The sequence below is a fragment of the Chelonoidis abingdonii genome, chromosome 1, assembly GCF_003597395.2.
Source record: "Chelonoidis abingdonii isolate Lonesome George chromosome 1, CheloAbing_2.0, whole genome shotgun sequence".
NCBI classification, from domain to species: domain Eukaryota; kingdom Metazoa; phylum Chordata; order Testudines; family Testudinidae; genus Chelonoidis; species Chelonoidis abingdonii.
Window position 1 is genome coordinate 247,235,114 of NC_133769.1, and position 15,432 is coordinate 247,250,545.

A 15,432-nucleotide genomic window follows, 5' to 3' on the forward strand; every position below is an offset into this window, starting at 1 on the left:
TAGTGATCTCAGCCCAAGAAGCCCTGGAATGTGATTCCTTTTGAGAACATGCTCAATTGAGATGTAAGGAGGTCAGTTAGTGTGCAACAGAATGAGCATGGAATGGATTATATTAACACTATTGAGCTATTTGTGACTATACGTACTGGTGACTTCTTTCTCTGAATATTACTGTAATTAGCAAAGAAAGTCACTAGATTCATCACTAGTCACTTTGACACTTATTTTCTCACTAGGGAAATCGAAAAGGCACTAAATCTAGTGACAAAGTTGCTAAGTTGGCAACACTGGCTGTGACACGGGGAGTTCCTTCCCCACACCAGAAGAAGAGCTCTGTGTGGCTCGAAAACTTGTCTTTCTCACCAACAGAAGTTGGTCCAATAAAACATATTTCCCTGCCTCTCTAATATCCTATCTCTATGTCTAACCAGAGTCACAAGTGCTCTGATTCTGCAAAGTGTGGAGCACTCCTGTGTGGCTCAAGCATTGCCTCCAAAGTTTGGATCTGTACTTTCCAAAACTCAGAGTTGTTTGCACCTGCAATCTGGTTGGAGCCCATCTCTAATATAATGTTACTTATGCATGCTACAGGCAATTGTGCCTCATTTTTTAGGTGGATCACTGTAGGGGTCAGGAAACAAAGAATTTTTCTCTCAGCTAGTTATAGAGTATTGCAAAGTTGCCAAGTGCATTATGGGAGTTCTTCACTTTCTTTGGCAGCATCAAAGATTTAAAATTGCAAATTAGTCCAGGAAAAAGTCTGTCTCTCTCTTCTCTTCCTTAGTTCAGTCTGCACAATATTATATTGAGCAGTTCAAGTCAACGTTTTAGACTGGAAAGGATTGTCATGTGCTCAAAGCGCTTAGTGTTCTAAAGCCAAAAATACTTAAAGGGAAATGGATGGTATGTGGCTATTCTTTCATCCAAGCTTCTCTAAAACAGCTGCTTAAGAAATTCTTTTTTTTGCTTCAGAAATTTTGGAGACAAGCTGTGTGAAGGTACAGTATTCATCAGGAATGGTAGAAGGGTTCACTGCTGAACTTGCTGCCTGGAAATACATTGTCTTTAACAAGCTTTGCCTAGTAATAGTTTTTTGCTATTTGCATTCTATTAGGATGAACTGACAAAAGATGTTATCTTCTCTTTGTGAAGCAAACTTGGGCAGTAGAATTTCCCTTCATTAATGGTTTCTGACCAAAGGCATGTACTGCAGCCTGCCTTCCAGTCTGTCTGCTTGGGTCCCTGGAAGAAATTGCTGGTTGAAGTGTGTTCACAGTATATGTGGGATACTAGTTTTTAGCAATTGTTATGAAATTCAAAGCAAACCAAGTTTGTACTCTGTCTCTGTGCCTGACTGTTACATGTGCAAAGGAGAGGTGACACTGCTGGTTTGCACTGACATATACAAAACAGAATTAATCTTTTGTGGAGTTGGTGCTTGGACTGTGGCCCAACTCTGCCCCAAGGCCCCATCCTGCTTGGCTCTTTGTCCTTAGGCCCTGCCTGCTGCTTGTATGGGGGAGGGCATAGAGAAGCGAACAGGGGGAAGGTGGTGTAGAGGAATGAGTGGGGGGGTGGGGCCTTGCAATGGAGTGGGGGTGGGGTTGGGCACTGGTGCCCCTTCTGAGTGTGGGTGTGGTGCCATTGTAAACCTGGTACTGAACATATACAATTAACAACTGTGGTCATGGTGGGCAAGACTCAGGGTTTTTAAATTTTATTTCGAAGAGGGTTTATTTAGAGTCAATATTTTTGCTGTGGCAAGAGAGCAGAATATGGAGGTTGTTGGCAAAATGTTTCCTAGGCCTGGCAAAAAGTGGCTGAGGGTTGACCCTGCAAGTTCTTTCCTCAGTTCTTTTATACAAAACACAAAACAAATACACTAAGGCACACAGTTTTCACATTATAGGGCAACTTAGAGCAGTATGAAGGATTTTTTTTCAAGGTACTTAGTCTATCACCACTAGTGTGAGAGGGAGAGCATAGCTAGTGTTCGTTTTCTTGTGTCACTAGGTAGTACAAAACAAAACACAGAAAAATGTTCAAAGACAAAAGCTCCCCATCCCCTGTGGGCAAATGCTTTTGACAAAGTAGTCACCTCCATATCTACTCTGTGAGTACTTGGCCTCAAAGGCAACCTGCACAACAACAAAAGGGGAGCTTGGGGATTTAAATTCATAATGCTGCTAGGAGTTAAAAATCATGGACTTAACAGGGGCGCTGGTTTCATAGCTCATTACAACAATCATAGAAACACACACATTGTACCTGCTAACCCTTAGTGGCCCACTTCAAACCCCTTTTTGCATAACAATCTAACCCTTATTGCCCCATCCATCTCAAATGACCTCCTACAACATGGGTTTTCCCTTCTGCATAACGTGTCCCATCTTGTATTTATCTGAGACACGTTCATTTCTTTTGCCTGACCCGAAGAGCTCTGTGTAGCTTGAAAACTTGTACCTTCCTCCAACAGAATTTGGTCCAATAAAAGATATTACCTCCCCCACCCCTGTCTGTCTGTCTGTCTGTCTCTCTCTCTCTCTCTCTCAAATCACTTTTAGTATTAAGTTGCTTCCCAATTATCTTTCCAAATGGTATATGAAACCTCCACAGTCACTGAAAAATCAAATATCTGTGTTTGTGCCTCTCTCAATCAGTATTTATGTGGGCAGAGAGAAGGGAAACAACTCAATAAAATTAACACCTTTGGAAATGTTTTTGCAGCAGTATAATCCTAGACCAAAGGTCACCAATCTGGGGGCACACCTCTCTGGGGCGAAAGGGGGGCACAGCTGTGGCCTGGGCCAGCCCCCACAGGGTGGCAGAGAGAGAGTGCCACTCAGCTCTACTCCTGGCCTTGACTGCTGGCCCCCACTCTTGGGGTCCCGCCTGCCAGCCCTGCGCCCAGGGCCTTGGCCCTCGGCTGAAGTTCCACTCCTGCCCCTGCTCCACAGCTATTGCTCCAGCCTTGGCCCCCTTATCTCTGTCCACGTCTCCCTCTCCTGGAGCCCTGGCCCTGCTCCTAGCCACGGCTCTGTAGAAGCAGGTGGTGTGTGTGTGTGTGTGTGTGTGAGGTAAAAAAGTTTTGTGACCACTGTCCTAGACTTTAGTTTTCCTGAGTTAAAGCAATAAGAAGCCAGTCTTGGTATTACTGAGCTCTGTGGAACAATTTCAGTTTCTCCTCCTTCACCTTCATGGTATATCCTCACTCTACCTTTTATTTCTCATTTGCTATCAAGAAGTCAACTCCTGCCTCCATTCAGCTCAGGATGGCAGCCTCTATCACACACCTTAAATTTACAATCCAGCATCTTTGTGCTTTCTCCAGTGCTGCCCTTCATGCTTGGGAGGCTCTCACCATAAACATCTTCAGAAGTAACTCCTCTCACTTGATCCCTCTTCAAATCTCTCCTTTGCTGTGACGCCAACAAAAAACTCAACAATGGCTAGGCAGCTTGTGTATCAATATCACTGACTACCACGATGACCGATATTGTCTCACTGTTTTCTTGAACTTCCTTGTCTGTCTTGTATCATCTTTTGTCTCTTGTCTTAGAATGTAAACTTACTGGGGCAGGGCCCTTGTTGTTGTTCTATATTTGTACAGTACCTCGCAGAGTAGGGGAAAGAACTCCAGTCTCTCTTCTGTAGTTTGGTGCTAAGGTCACGCTGCTTCATCACCTCAGCCTGGGGACCTCCTCAGTTGCTGGAATACAATTTCAGTTGCTCTATCAATATTAAGATGTTTTTGTTCCTTTTTATCATCCTGATGGTTGTGGAAATTCTCTTGTTTATATATTTGAAATTTCAATGTGCATAAGTACTTAGGATAAAGTCATGAATGACACAATTCCTACAGGAATTACCACAAACCTCATCACTTTCTGCTCAAAGTGAAAAGTGCACTTCTTTGCTTTATTCTTCATAAACAGCACATCACATGCATATGCATGCCAGCCAACCAACCACCATGCAAATATTTCCCTGGGAGAGCACTGGAGAGGAGGAACTGTATGTGACATATGCTAGTCATATTGCTTAATGGTTAGTTGGAATGCATTCATATATTGCTGTGGTGGGTGCAACATAAGAACCTGAATAAATTAAATGAAAAAGACCTCTTATGTGCCTGGCTGTGTATCCACTAGAATTTTCTTTAGTGACCCAAAAGATGATGGGTGCATCTGCGACTCCTATTCAGAATGTATTCTGCAGTTTATTAGATCACACTATAGGAAAATTGTAGGTATACTTGGTAAAACTTTCACAAGAGATTAAAGTACCATTTTTAAAAGTGACTCAGGCACTTAGGAGGCTAAATTTCATTGACTTGCAATGAGACTTTGGCTCCTAGGTGTCTGTCACCTTTGTAAATGGGACTTGGGCTTAGACATCTTTGAAATGTTAACTTTTAGCCTAAATTTTTCTTTGTTCACTTTTATCCTATGACTCCTAGTTACACATCCGTTGGGCCTCTGAAATAACTCCTCTCCTTTCCTGGTGGGGTGTTTTGCCCATTAATCTGCATTTGGCCAAACTCTTCATGTGTAGTGCTTTTAATCTGTTCTTTGAAGTCAGTGGAGGTGGTGTTTGCAGGGCTGGCTCCAGCTTTTTTGCCACCCCAAGAAAAAAATAAGAAAAACCCAATTGAGCTGCTGCCACAGAGAAAGAGAGGGACTGAAGGACTTACCATTGAATTGCCACTGCAGATCTGGAGGTGCTGCCCCAGTAACGGACGGAGTGCTGCCCCGGCCACCTACTTCCTTCGCTGGTGCCTGGAGCCGGCCCTGGGTGTTTGTATGCTGATCTGAGTTTAATACTGTTTATTTTCCCTTTTGTGGTATTAGTGTGCCCTGAGCTGTATATAGCAGACATGCCCACCCTTACAGGGGTAGGGGCATCAGATTCAAGGGTGGGAATTGAATGTGACTCCGACTTACTACCTGCTTTCTTGATCGTGTCTCCAGCTAGTGGTCCAGTGATTATAAAAAGTCCCATTAATATCTCACAGTTAAAGGTTTTCTGCTTTAATTCAGATGTTAGAAGCTTGTGTTTTTAATGATGATCTCACTGACAAATGTGGTGTTGTGTCTATGTGGAGACAGCTCTTTACAAGGGCATTGTGAGGGGCTCTGTGCTGGAGTGTTCGGTGGGGACCGGAAGAATGGAACACTTCCCTACCTAGAGTGTGAAGAGGCAGTGGAGCTGCTCAGTATGTGCCACAGCCATCTGAGGGTTGCCGTAGCCCCTGTAGCTCATGTACCTGTTCTTCTGAGGGAAAGGACAGTAGGTCTGAACTCACTGGGCTGACACCTTCCCCTTCTCAGTTCCCCTGTGTGCTTGAATGCCTTGAGTCCCAATGCAGTTGAACTTTGCAGCATGGGGTGGGCAGACTCTGTATCATCCTAGCATCCCTCCCCCAAGGACACAGTAGAACCAAACCATTTTTAGGACATTCATATCTGTGGAGTGAGCAGGTTTTACCTCTCATCAAATATCCCTTCCAAGCAGGAAGTAAATGTTTTAAAACCACTGTTCTATGCATTCTAGGGGCCTGATTCAAAGCCCAGTGATGGCAGTGGAAAGGCTCACATAAGCTTCAACAGGTCGGTCCTAAGACTATAGTAAGCTGGCTCACATTCCACACATTCTGAAATGTGTATCTTGGAATTACATTTTCATGAGCTTTAACTCTTCATAAAAAAATCAGTTTGACAAATCAGCAGCTGTACTTTAGTCTGGGCTCACAGTCCTTGAGGACTCCTCTTTTGTAAGAACTTCTTTGAAGCAGTGAAATTACTGAATTTGTCCCTGCTGTATCATGAAGCACTGCCACTAGCAACACTGAAACACCAGTTTTTGTTGATGCCTCTGTTAATTTCTCTCCCAATATCCCGTGTTGCTGGCCTGATTCTGAATGACACAAACTGAGTTACTTTTAAAAATGGGACTTTAGTGTCTCGTGAAAGTTTTACCAAGTATCCCTAAAATTTTCCTATAGTGTGATCTATTAAACTGCAGAATACGTTCTGAATAGGAGTCGCAGATGCACCCATCATCTTTTGGGTCACTAAAGAAAATTCTAGTGGATACACAGCCAGGCTCATAAGATGTCTTTTTCATCTGTTTTATTCAGGTTCTTATGTTGCACCCATCACGGTAATATCTGAATGTGTGTTAAGGTAAGTTTATTTAAAATGTGGAACTTATAAGAGTCAGGGTGTTGGAATTGGGTTAGTGCACTATCCAGTTTCCAGAAATGTGTGTTCAAATGGCGGTCTCATTCTGTTTCCCCTCTGTTTGCTCACCCCACCATTTCTCAAGCTCTGATTCAGACATAGACCAATGATTAGATGATCCATTGGGTTTCCCCATCAGAGCTAAGGGTTGCTGGTCCCAGCACTAAACCTGGGCATGATCATTGAAATGGAAAGCAAAACTTCTATAGAATCAGAACTGGGCCCAATGTGGGAAAAAGAAACTAAATAGAAATCAAGAAGGACTAACGTCAGTGGAGCTACTTTGATTTATAGTAGCTACTCTTGAGGGCATTCTGAGCCAAAAGTAATTCTGTGCACAATATTTTAAAATTCTGCAAAATGCCCCAAATTTTATTTGTTAGATAAATGTAGAGGCTCCAGCATGGCATTGGGGAGTACAGGCCACTGGCTGCACAGAGGTGGGAAATCACTGTGCCGCTCTTCCCCCGGGACACAGATGCAGGAGTGAGGCTGCACCCAACTCTGACACAGCACAAGGATAGAGCAACACCCCAGGGCCCTGCCCCTCTGTGCCAGGTGCACCAGGCATGAGCAGGCAGGCTCAGCAAGGCAGGATCCAAGTGTGGGTTGAGAGGGTTCAGTATGGGGCAATCTGGATGCAAGCAGCTCAGTGGCGGAGCTGGATGTGGAGCGGGGGGTGACCTGGGTGCACAGGAGCTTATTGGGGGGGGGGGGGGGGGGGGGGGTGCAATGGTAATAGGATTCTGCAGGGGGATTCAGGTGAAGGTGGCCAGGGCTCAGCAAGGGGGTCCAGGTGTGGGGAGCTCAGTGGAGGGTCCAGATACTGGAGGAGTGGGTCTCAGTGGTGTGGCTCATCAGGATGGTCCAGGTGTGTGTGTGTGGGGTTCTGAGGATGTGGCTCAATGGGAGGTTCTGAGTATGAGGGGTCTGGATGCATGGGGTTTGGGCCAATGGGAGAGCAGCATCCTGTACAGAGATCTCTCCCCTTGCAGCTGAGGAGTGATGGGTTCAGGAAGCAAGGGTGTGTGTAGGGGGGGAGTTTGCAGAACTTCCTACAGCTGGAGGAGAAATCTGGAGGTGGAGCTGACCTGGCCCCATAAGCCATGCTGGGGCAGAGGAAGTCCCATCCTCCCCAGCCCAGTCTGGACTAGCAGCTAAGCCTGGCACAAGGTAGGAGCCACCAGCCGAGTCTTCCTCAGTCTGGCCCCTTGCCCCACAGTGACTTACTTCTCTGGTGGCTGCCCTGGGCACCCGAAACATACTGCTGGGGAGGGGCACATGACCGCTTTTGTGGCTTCCTTTTGCTTCCCCATTAGAAAGTTATTTTTCTTCAGGAAAGCAAAGAAATCTGTTGGGGACATAAATTCTGTGCATGCACAGTGGCACAGAATTCCTTCAGCAATAACTAGCTGAGGAATTTCCTCCTGAAATGCTTTGCTATTTGCAATGGCTGTCATCAGAGAAAATTGTTTTAGTATTGTTAATTGTTTTATAAGATAAAAATTCTATCCCTGTGGCTTATTTTTGCAGGTTATGGTAGTATAAATCCATAATAGGGGAGCCAAGCATTTTCTGAATGTAGCTGCTGAATCTTTCAGCATAGAAAGGAATTAATTTTTTTTAAATGAAACTTGTTTTCAAATGCTGAATATGGAAGTGGAAGGAAAATGGAAAAAATTGGGAAAAAATGCCTCACGTGGATAAAATATTTCAGGGTCTATATTAATAAATGATTTAATAATATGGTTAATTTTGTCTAAGGATTTTTTCAATCTGTGTATTCTAATGAAACAATTCTCATTCATTTTTAAAAGCAACATCATGCATTGTATGGAGCTTGTTTCATCAGCTGAAACAAATACTGTACCAAAGAGCTATGATTTCACGCATAAACCCTAGAGCATTTCACAAAAGAAACTCCACCATCTGTTTGATATTATGGCATGGGAGACCAGTCTAAAAGCTATATGCCTACGCCACTACAGTGCCCTTTGGCACTGGAGCACTATAAGAACATACAATCTACATACACTAATAACAAATTAGTGGAGGAATTCAGCATTTCTTGCTGAAGTGAATGGATTTTTTTCATTTCTTAGTTGCAATCCACCTTTTAAATGGCAATTGTACAATTTCTGTATGTTTTTAGTGAAAAAATTGCTTTTGAAGATCAACCTGGCTGCCACAAGAGGTCACTTTATCCCTGTTTTTATTCCACATTGCTATAATAGTTGATGTTTCTAAAAAATGGAAATGTATGGGAGAGCAAAGGGTATCTTTTGAACTAGTTCCACGGGCTGGCATCTTCATTGAAACTCTGCTTCATTGTGCATTAATGTAGCCTTGCAAAATTGTCACAAAAATTTACCAGGCCAGGCAAAAAATTGCTAGCCCATCCTTATAAATGTCTCACACGCAGCCTCTTCCTACCATCCATATTGGGACACATACTAGTGCGCCAACAGAGAGAGACGCACTCACTCTTGGTTGGTTTGAAAAAAAAATGCATAACTATTGCCAAATAACTTCTTGGGAGCACACACTTTGTGTGCGCGCACACACACATGCATTTTCTCTCACACAAGCATCACAATAAACTTTATTTGCTCTCTTTCTCTCATTCTCTTTCACTCTCGCTCTCTTTTCACATCAGATTCTCTGTCTCTTTCACATCTGGCTGTTTCTAATACTGGACAACTATTACAAGAAACCAGAGTGCTCAATGGCTGTATATATTTAAATAGTTAAGAGATAAGGTGCCAGTAGATGGTGCTCAAGAATATGTAGTGTATAGTTCCTGGGGTTTGTAGGAACAATAAAATTAATTTGTGAGTGCATTGTACTGCAAATGTTTTTCCTGTTCAGCTCTTTGCATCAACCCCACAGCACTATTCACTCTCTCCCTCTGCACCTATGTCCATCAATTCATCACCATACAGCATTCATCCTCAGATACCCACTCAATATTTCTCTACATGAACATGGTTTGCAGCCAGCTAGGGTGTGAACCTATCCCATACTAGCTTGCTGTGGACGTGGACTAACTGCCATGTGGATTCTGCTGCTGTCCATTAACAGTTCGCTAACAGAGTTTGAGCTAGTTCTCTTTGAAATGGGATTAGATCAAAGCACGTTAACAATGTTAATGTGTGGCAGCAGGGGCCACAGGGCCACTTTGTGTACATCAGGCTATTGTGATGTAGATTCACCCCTCAGCTTGTTGCAAACTAAATGTTTTATGGACAAACCTTCAATGGCCACTCCATTCACCCCTCTGTTTGCTCACAGTGCATGGCTGCCTTGCCAACAGAATACATTAGTTTTCTTTTCTTTTCCCTCATAAATTCACTTCCATGCTGTACCCAGTCTATTGCTCTGCAGAAGTAGCTCTTCAAAGCTCTTCATCCCTTTCTCTTGGTTAATCCCTTTCCTGGTTGCAGCTGCCACCAGGAAGCACAGCACCTTCTAGCAGACTTGCAGTCCAATTGGGAATCTCACCTCTCTATGCTGCAGAGTAAGTCCTATAGGAAGTGCAGAGATACCACATTCATAAGAACATAAGAAAGGCTCAGTGTCCTGGGTTAGACCAAAGGTCCATCCAGCCTAGTAACCTGTCTTCTGTCAGTGTCCAATGCCAGGTGCTCCAGAAGGAATGAACAGAACAGGTAATTATCAAGTGATACATCCCCTGTCGCCCATTCCCAGCTTCTGGCAAACAGAGGCTGGGGACACCATCCCTGCCCATCCTGGCTAATAGCTATTGATGGACCTATCCTCCATGAATTTATCTAGTTCTCTTTTGAACCATGATGTATCCAACGAAGTGGGTATTCACCCACGAAAGCTCATGCTCCAATACGTCTGTTAGTCTATGAGGTGCCACAGGACTCTTTGCTGCTTTAACACTAAAAAGTCAGTCCCATGAATATGGAATATTAAAAGACTTTCTCATTAAAGACCAGATTGTCCTGGGATGTAACAATAAAAAAATCCACAAGCGGTTACTCTGGGAGGTGGATCTGATGCTAGAAAGGGCACAGGTCATATCACTGTGAATACAGGAGCTAAATCATCAAAGTAAAAGTTAACAGAAATTAAATTGGTCTGGAACAGAAAAATGAAAAGCAGGAAACAATACCAGTGATAGTAGCAAAGAGTCCTGTGGCATCTTATAGACTGGTAACAGACGTACTGGAGCATGAGCTTTCGTGGATGAATACCCACTTCGTCAGATGCATGATGTATCCGACGAAGTGGGTATTCACCCACGAAAGCTCATGCTCCAATACATCTGTTAGTCTACAAGGTGCCACAGGACTCTTTGCTACTAACAGACGTATTGGAGCATGAGCTTTCTTGGGTGAATACCCACTTCGTCGGATACATCGTGCATCTGACGAAGTGGTTATTCACCCACGAAAGCTCATGCTCCAATATGTCTGTTAGTCTATAACGTGCCACAGGCCTCTTTGCTGCTTTTACAGATCCAGACTAACACGGCTACTCCTCTGATACCAGTGATGTGACAACCAGCATAAATATAGGAAATGTCCAGCATTCAGACAAATATGTACTCAGCCCAGCTTTTATGCTAAAATGAGCAGCAAAAGCAGGAGCGTGATTTTATTAAGTGCCCAAATGGATTCCTCAAGTGAAGAGGAAGAGCTATTCATAAGCACAATAATGGAGGAGGCTGGAAACACAAAATACTGACTAACTAAAATGTGCACAAGTGACACTTATGTGACATTCAAGATAGACGCTTGGGCACAAGTAAGTGTAATGAAAGAAACTGAACGCGAGATGTAAGGAGCGTATAAAGGTGCATGAGTCAAGTCTGTGAATGATTATAATGGAGGAAAAATTCCAGTGTTGAGAGCGTACACTGATAATTAAATACAAACGGAAAACAATAAAACAAGGGTTTGTGGTGGTACACAGGAGCTAGCAAAAAGTTTTTGTCCTGCATTCATGTGAGATGCTTGGGGAGGATGCATGTCATAGAAAGACAACAGAGAACCAGCTATGAAAGCATTAATAGCATCATAGGAAGATGTATACACACAAAAGAGGGGTCTTCCAGTAACATACAAGACAGGGTTAAGAGAAGATGCAGAACCTGTGGCACGTGCTATGTGAAAAGTTCCACAAACCTTAAGAAAAAGGTTAGAAGAGCTGCAAAAGTGCCAGCAAATGGTGGTATGTGGAGAAGTGAAGAACCAATGGATTGGGTTCATTCCCTAGTGACTGAAGAGAAAAAAGGAGAGGGACTACAGCTGTGTATGGACCATAAGGAGCTGAACAAAACCATAAAAATTAGGGCTGTTGATTAATCACAGTTGTTAACTCATGCTATTAAACAATAGAATACCAACTGAAATTTATTGAATATTTTGGATATTTTTCTACACATTTCTACATATATTGTATTCTGTGTTGTAATTTAAATTAAAGTGTAGATTATTTTTATTACAAATATTTGCACTGTAAAATGATAAACAAAACAAATAGTATTTTTCAATTCACCTCATACAAGTACTGTAGGCCAATCACTTTATCATGAAAGTTGAACTTACAAATGTAGATTTTTTTTTTGTTACATAACTGGACTCAAAAACAAAACAATGTACAACTTCAGAGTTTACAAGTCCACTCAGTCCTACTTCTTGTTCAGCCAATAGCTCAGACAAACAAGTTTGTTTACATTTACAGGAGATAATGCTGCCCTCTTCTTATTTACAATGTCACCAGAAGGTGAGAACAGACATTTGCATGGCACTTTTGTAGCTGGCATTGCAAAGTATTTATGTGCCAGATATACTGAACATTTGTATTCCCCTTCATGCTTCAGCCACCATTCCAAAGGACATTCTTCCATGCTGATGCCGCATGTTAAAAAAAATGTGTTGATTAAATTTGTGCCTGAACTCCTTGGGGGAGAATTGTATATCGCCCTGCTCTGTTGTATCCGCATTCTGCCATATATTTCATGTTATAGCAGTCTCGGATGATGACCTAGTACATGTTGTTCATTTTAAGAACACTTCCACTGCAAATTTGACAAAACACAAAGAAGGTACCAATGTGATATTTCTAAAGATAGATTTAAGAATCTGAAGTGCCTTCCAAAATCTGAGAGGGATGAGGTGTGCGCCATGCTTTCAGATGTCTTAAAAGAGCAACACTGATGCAGAAAGTACAGAACCTGAACCACCAAAAGAGAAAATCAACCTTCTGCTGGTGGCATCTGACTCAGATAATGAAAATAAACATGTCAGTATGCGCTGATTTGAATTGTTATCGAGCAGAACCTGTCATGAGCATGGACTCATGTTCCTTGGAATAGTGGTTGAAGGCGGAAGGGACGTATGAATCTTTAGCGCATCTGACAAGTAAGTGTCTTGCGATGCCAGTTACAACACTGCCATGAGAATGCCTGTTTTCACTTTCGGGTGACATTGTAAACAAGAAGCGGGCAGTGTTATCTCCTGCAAATGTAAACAAACTTGTTTGTCTGAGCGATTGGCTGAACAAGAAGTAGGATTGAGTGGGCTTGCACGCTCTAAAGTTTTCCATTGTTTTATTTTTGAATGGAGTTTTTTATACATAATTCTACATTTGTAAGTTCAACTTTCATGATAAAGAGATTGCACTACAGTACTTTTATTAGGTGAATTGAAAAATACTATTTTGTTTTTTATAGTGCAAAAACTTGTCATCTAAATAGAAAGCGAGCACTGTATGCTTTGTATTCTGTGTTGTAATTGAATTCAATATATTTGAAAATGTAGAAAACATCCAAAATATTTAAATAAATGGTATTCTATTATAGTTTAACAGTGTCATTAATCGTGCGATTAATCACGATTAATTTTTTTTAATCACTTGACAGCCCTAATAAAAAGAGAACGTGTCCACTTCCCCACAAGAAGTTAACTATGGTCTGAGATGACAGGAGTCAAATTCTTCAGCAAAATAGATGCATTGGCAGGATTTTGGCAGCTCCTCTAGGACGCTGAGATTTCGAAGGGCTGCACTTTCAACACATCATTTGTCATATACTGCTTTCTAAGACTGCCTTTCAGAATATGTTGCACTCCAGAAGTATTTCATCATACAAGGAGCCAAATGCAAAAGAGCCCAGCAGATATGGAAGTGTACATTGATGACATAATAATTTGGGGCAGCACTGCTACTAAACCTCAGAAATGACTGAGGAGAGTATTGTTACTGCCTGTTAACTGGGGGCCCTACAGGCTGGGAGCTGGCACCCCAGCATTGGACTGTTCCCATCCTGTTGGGGCTGCTTTATCAGCCTCCAACCTGGCTGCACAGGATTCAGGGGTAAGAGTGGCAGCAGCGGGGGGCAAACTTCTAATAAGGTAAGGCATAGGGGAGAGGGCAGCAAACTGAAGTTTTGCCTATGTAGCAGATTGTCTTGAGAGGCCTCTGTTGCGAGGGTGAAATGGTCTCTCTTTCTCCTCCCTCTTAAATCAGTTAAAACAACAGAACAACCCTCCCTTCTCCCCTAGCCAAGAATTCCCTTAAACTGTAAGGCCTTGGCTACACTGGCACTTTACAGCGCTGCAACTTTCTCTCTCAGGGGTGTGAAAAAAACACCCCCCTGAGCGCTGCAAAATACAGCGCTGTAAAGCACCAGTATAAACAGTGCCACAGCGCTGGAAGCGCGGCTCCCAGCACTGCAAGTTAAACCCCATCAGGATGTGGAGTACGTGCAGCGCTGGGAGAGCTCTCTCCCAGCGCTGGCACTGCAATCACACTCACACTTCAAAGCGCTGCCGCAGCAGCGCTTTGATGTTTCAAGTGTAGCCATACCCTTTGTAAGTTGCCTAGTCAGATGCTCCTACTTTTATATCCAGTTGACCTAACCACTTACACTGATAATGGCATACACATGTGCGCCTCTTCAGTTTGTTAACTTGAGTGAAGGAAATGGGGGTGGAAAAGTCTTCAAACTTGTGGAAAGTGGGGGGAACAGTGCCTTTGTGGCATGCTTTCCCTTTTCCCAGACATCACGTTCCTTAAGTTTCTCCATTGAGTCCGGGCTCAGCAGGTCCAAAGGAAGGATGACTGCTCTCTAAAATATCATCCCAGTTCATAAACAGTTTTTAATCAGAAGATTGTTATTAACTGATAGAACATAGGATCATCTTGAGCTATTGCATTCACTTGCATCAAAGATTTCTGGCATATGACGATAGGATAATGTGGACCCAGTACGTATGTGGTGTTACAGTGAAACATTACAATGTTGAAATACACACACAAATCATAATTTAATGAAACTGTACATCATTGTCCACAAATGATAATGTAACACATTGCTGACATGTTGCCACCCTTCCCTTATTCATGGTAAATAAGTAAAGTAAGAAGCCTCATTTAGTGAACTGGGGTGCTGGGGACAGATTTTCAACTGTGTCTAAGGATCTCAGGGCATAGCAAAAGAGAGGGGACACAAGGCAGGTGTTTGCACCCCCTAATTGTGGGGCTGGTTCTGCACTGGCTTGCCCCGTGAGTAAATTAAAGCAGACCCAGAGATGCTCTAAACAGCAATTGCACAGGGACTGGTCTTCTAACCAAAGATTGCTGAGAAGTAGGGGTGCTGGGATGTAGGCTCTGCTTTCTTACCCTGGCTGCAGCCAGTTTAGGAGCTGCTACAGCAGCCTATGCCACCAGAGAATTCCCATTGCAGGGGAAAATCATACCTATAAGTGCTAGGTATTACTGGTCAGTTAACCTAGTTGACCTGAGAACAGTACCCTCACAGTGTGGAATGGATTGGTTGAAGGTGAATATGTTGAGAGAAAGTCTTCCCTTCCAGGAGAATTTCCCCCAGTTCAGTTATGTACGACTAAAAAGCAGTATACAAAAAACCCTTTCAAATTTAAACCACTCAGATAAATAGTTGATCTCATTGGCACCTGAAAAGATTTAGGAAAAAAATGAATATGCTGCATTGGTAATTTACCAAAGCCTTAAAAGTGGATGTTCAGCTACTTGTGGTAGGATGGAGAGGAGTTGTGATAATAACTAGAGCATCATACTATACCCTTCACAGTCAAAGTCTATATAGATTTACACCAAATCATGGTTACATCTGTTTAGCTCTGATATCATTCTTTTTTCGATCACCAGTTCTCAAAGATTCCAGAAAGACTAAACT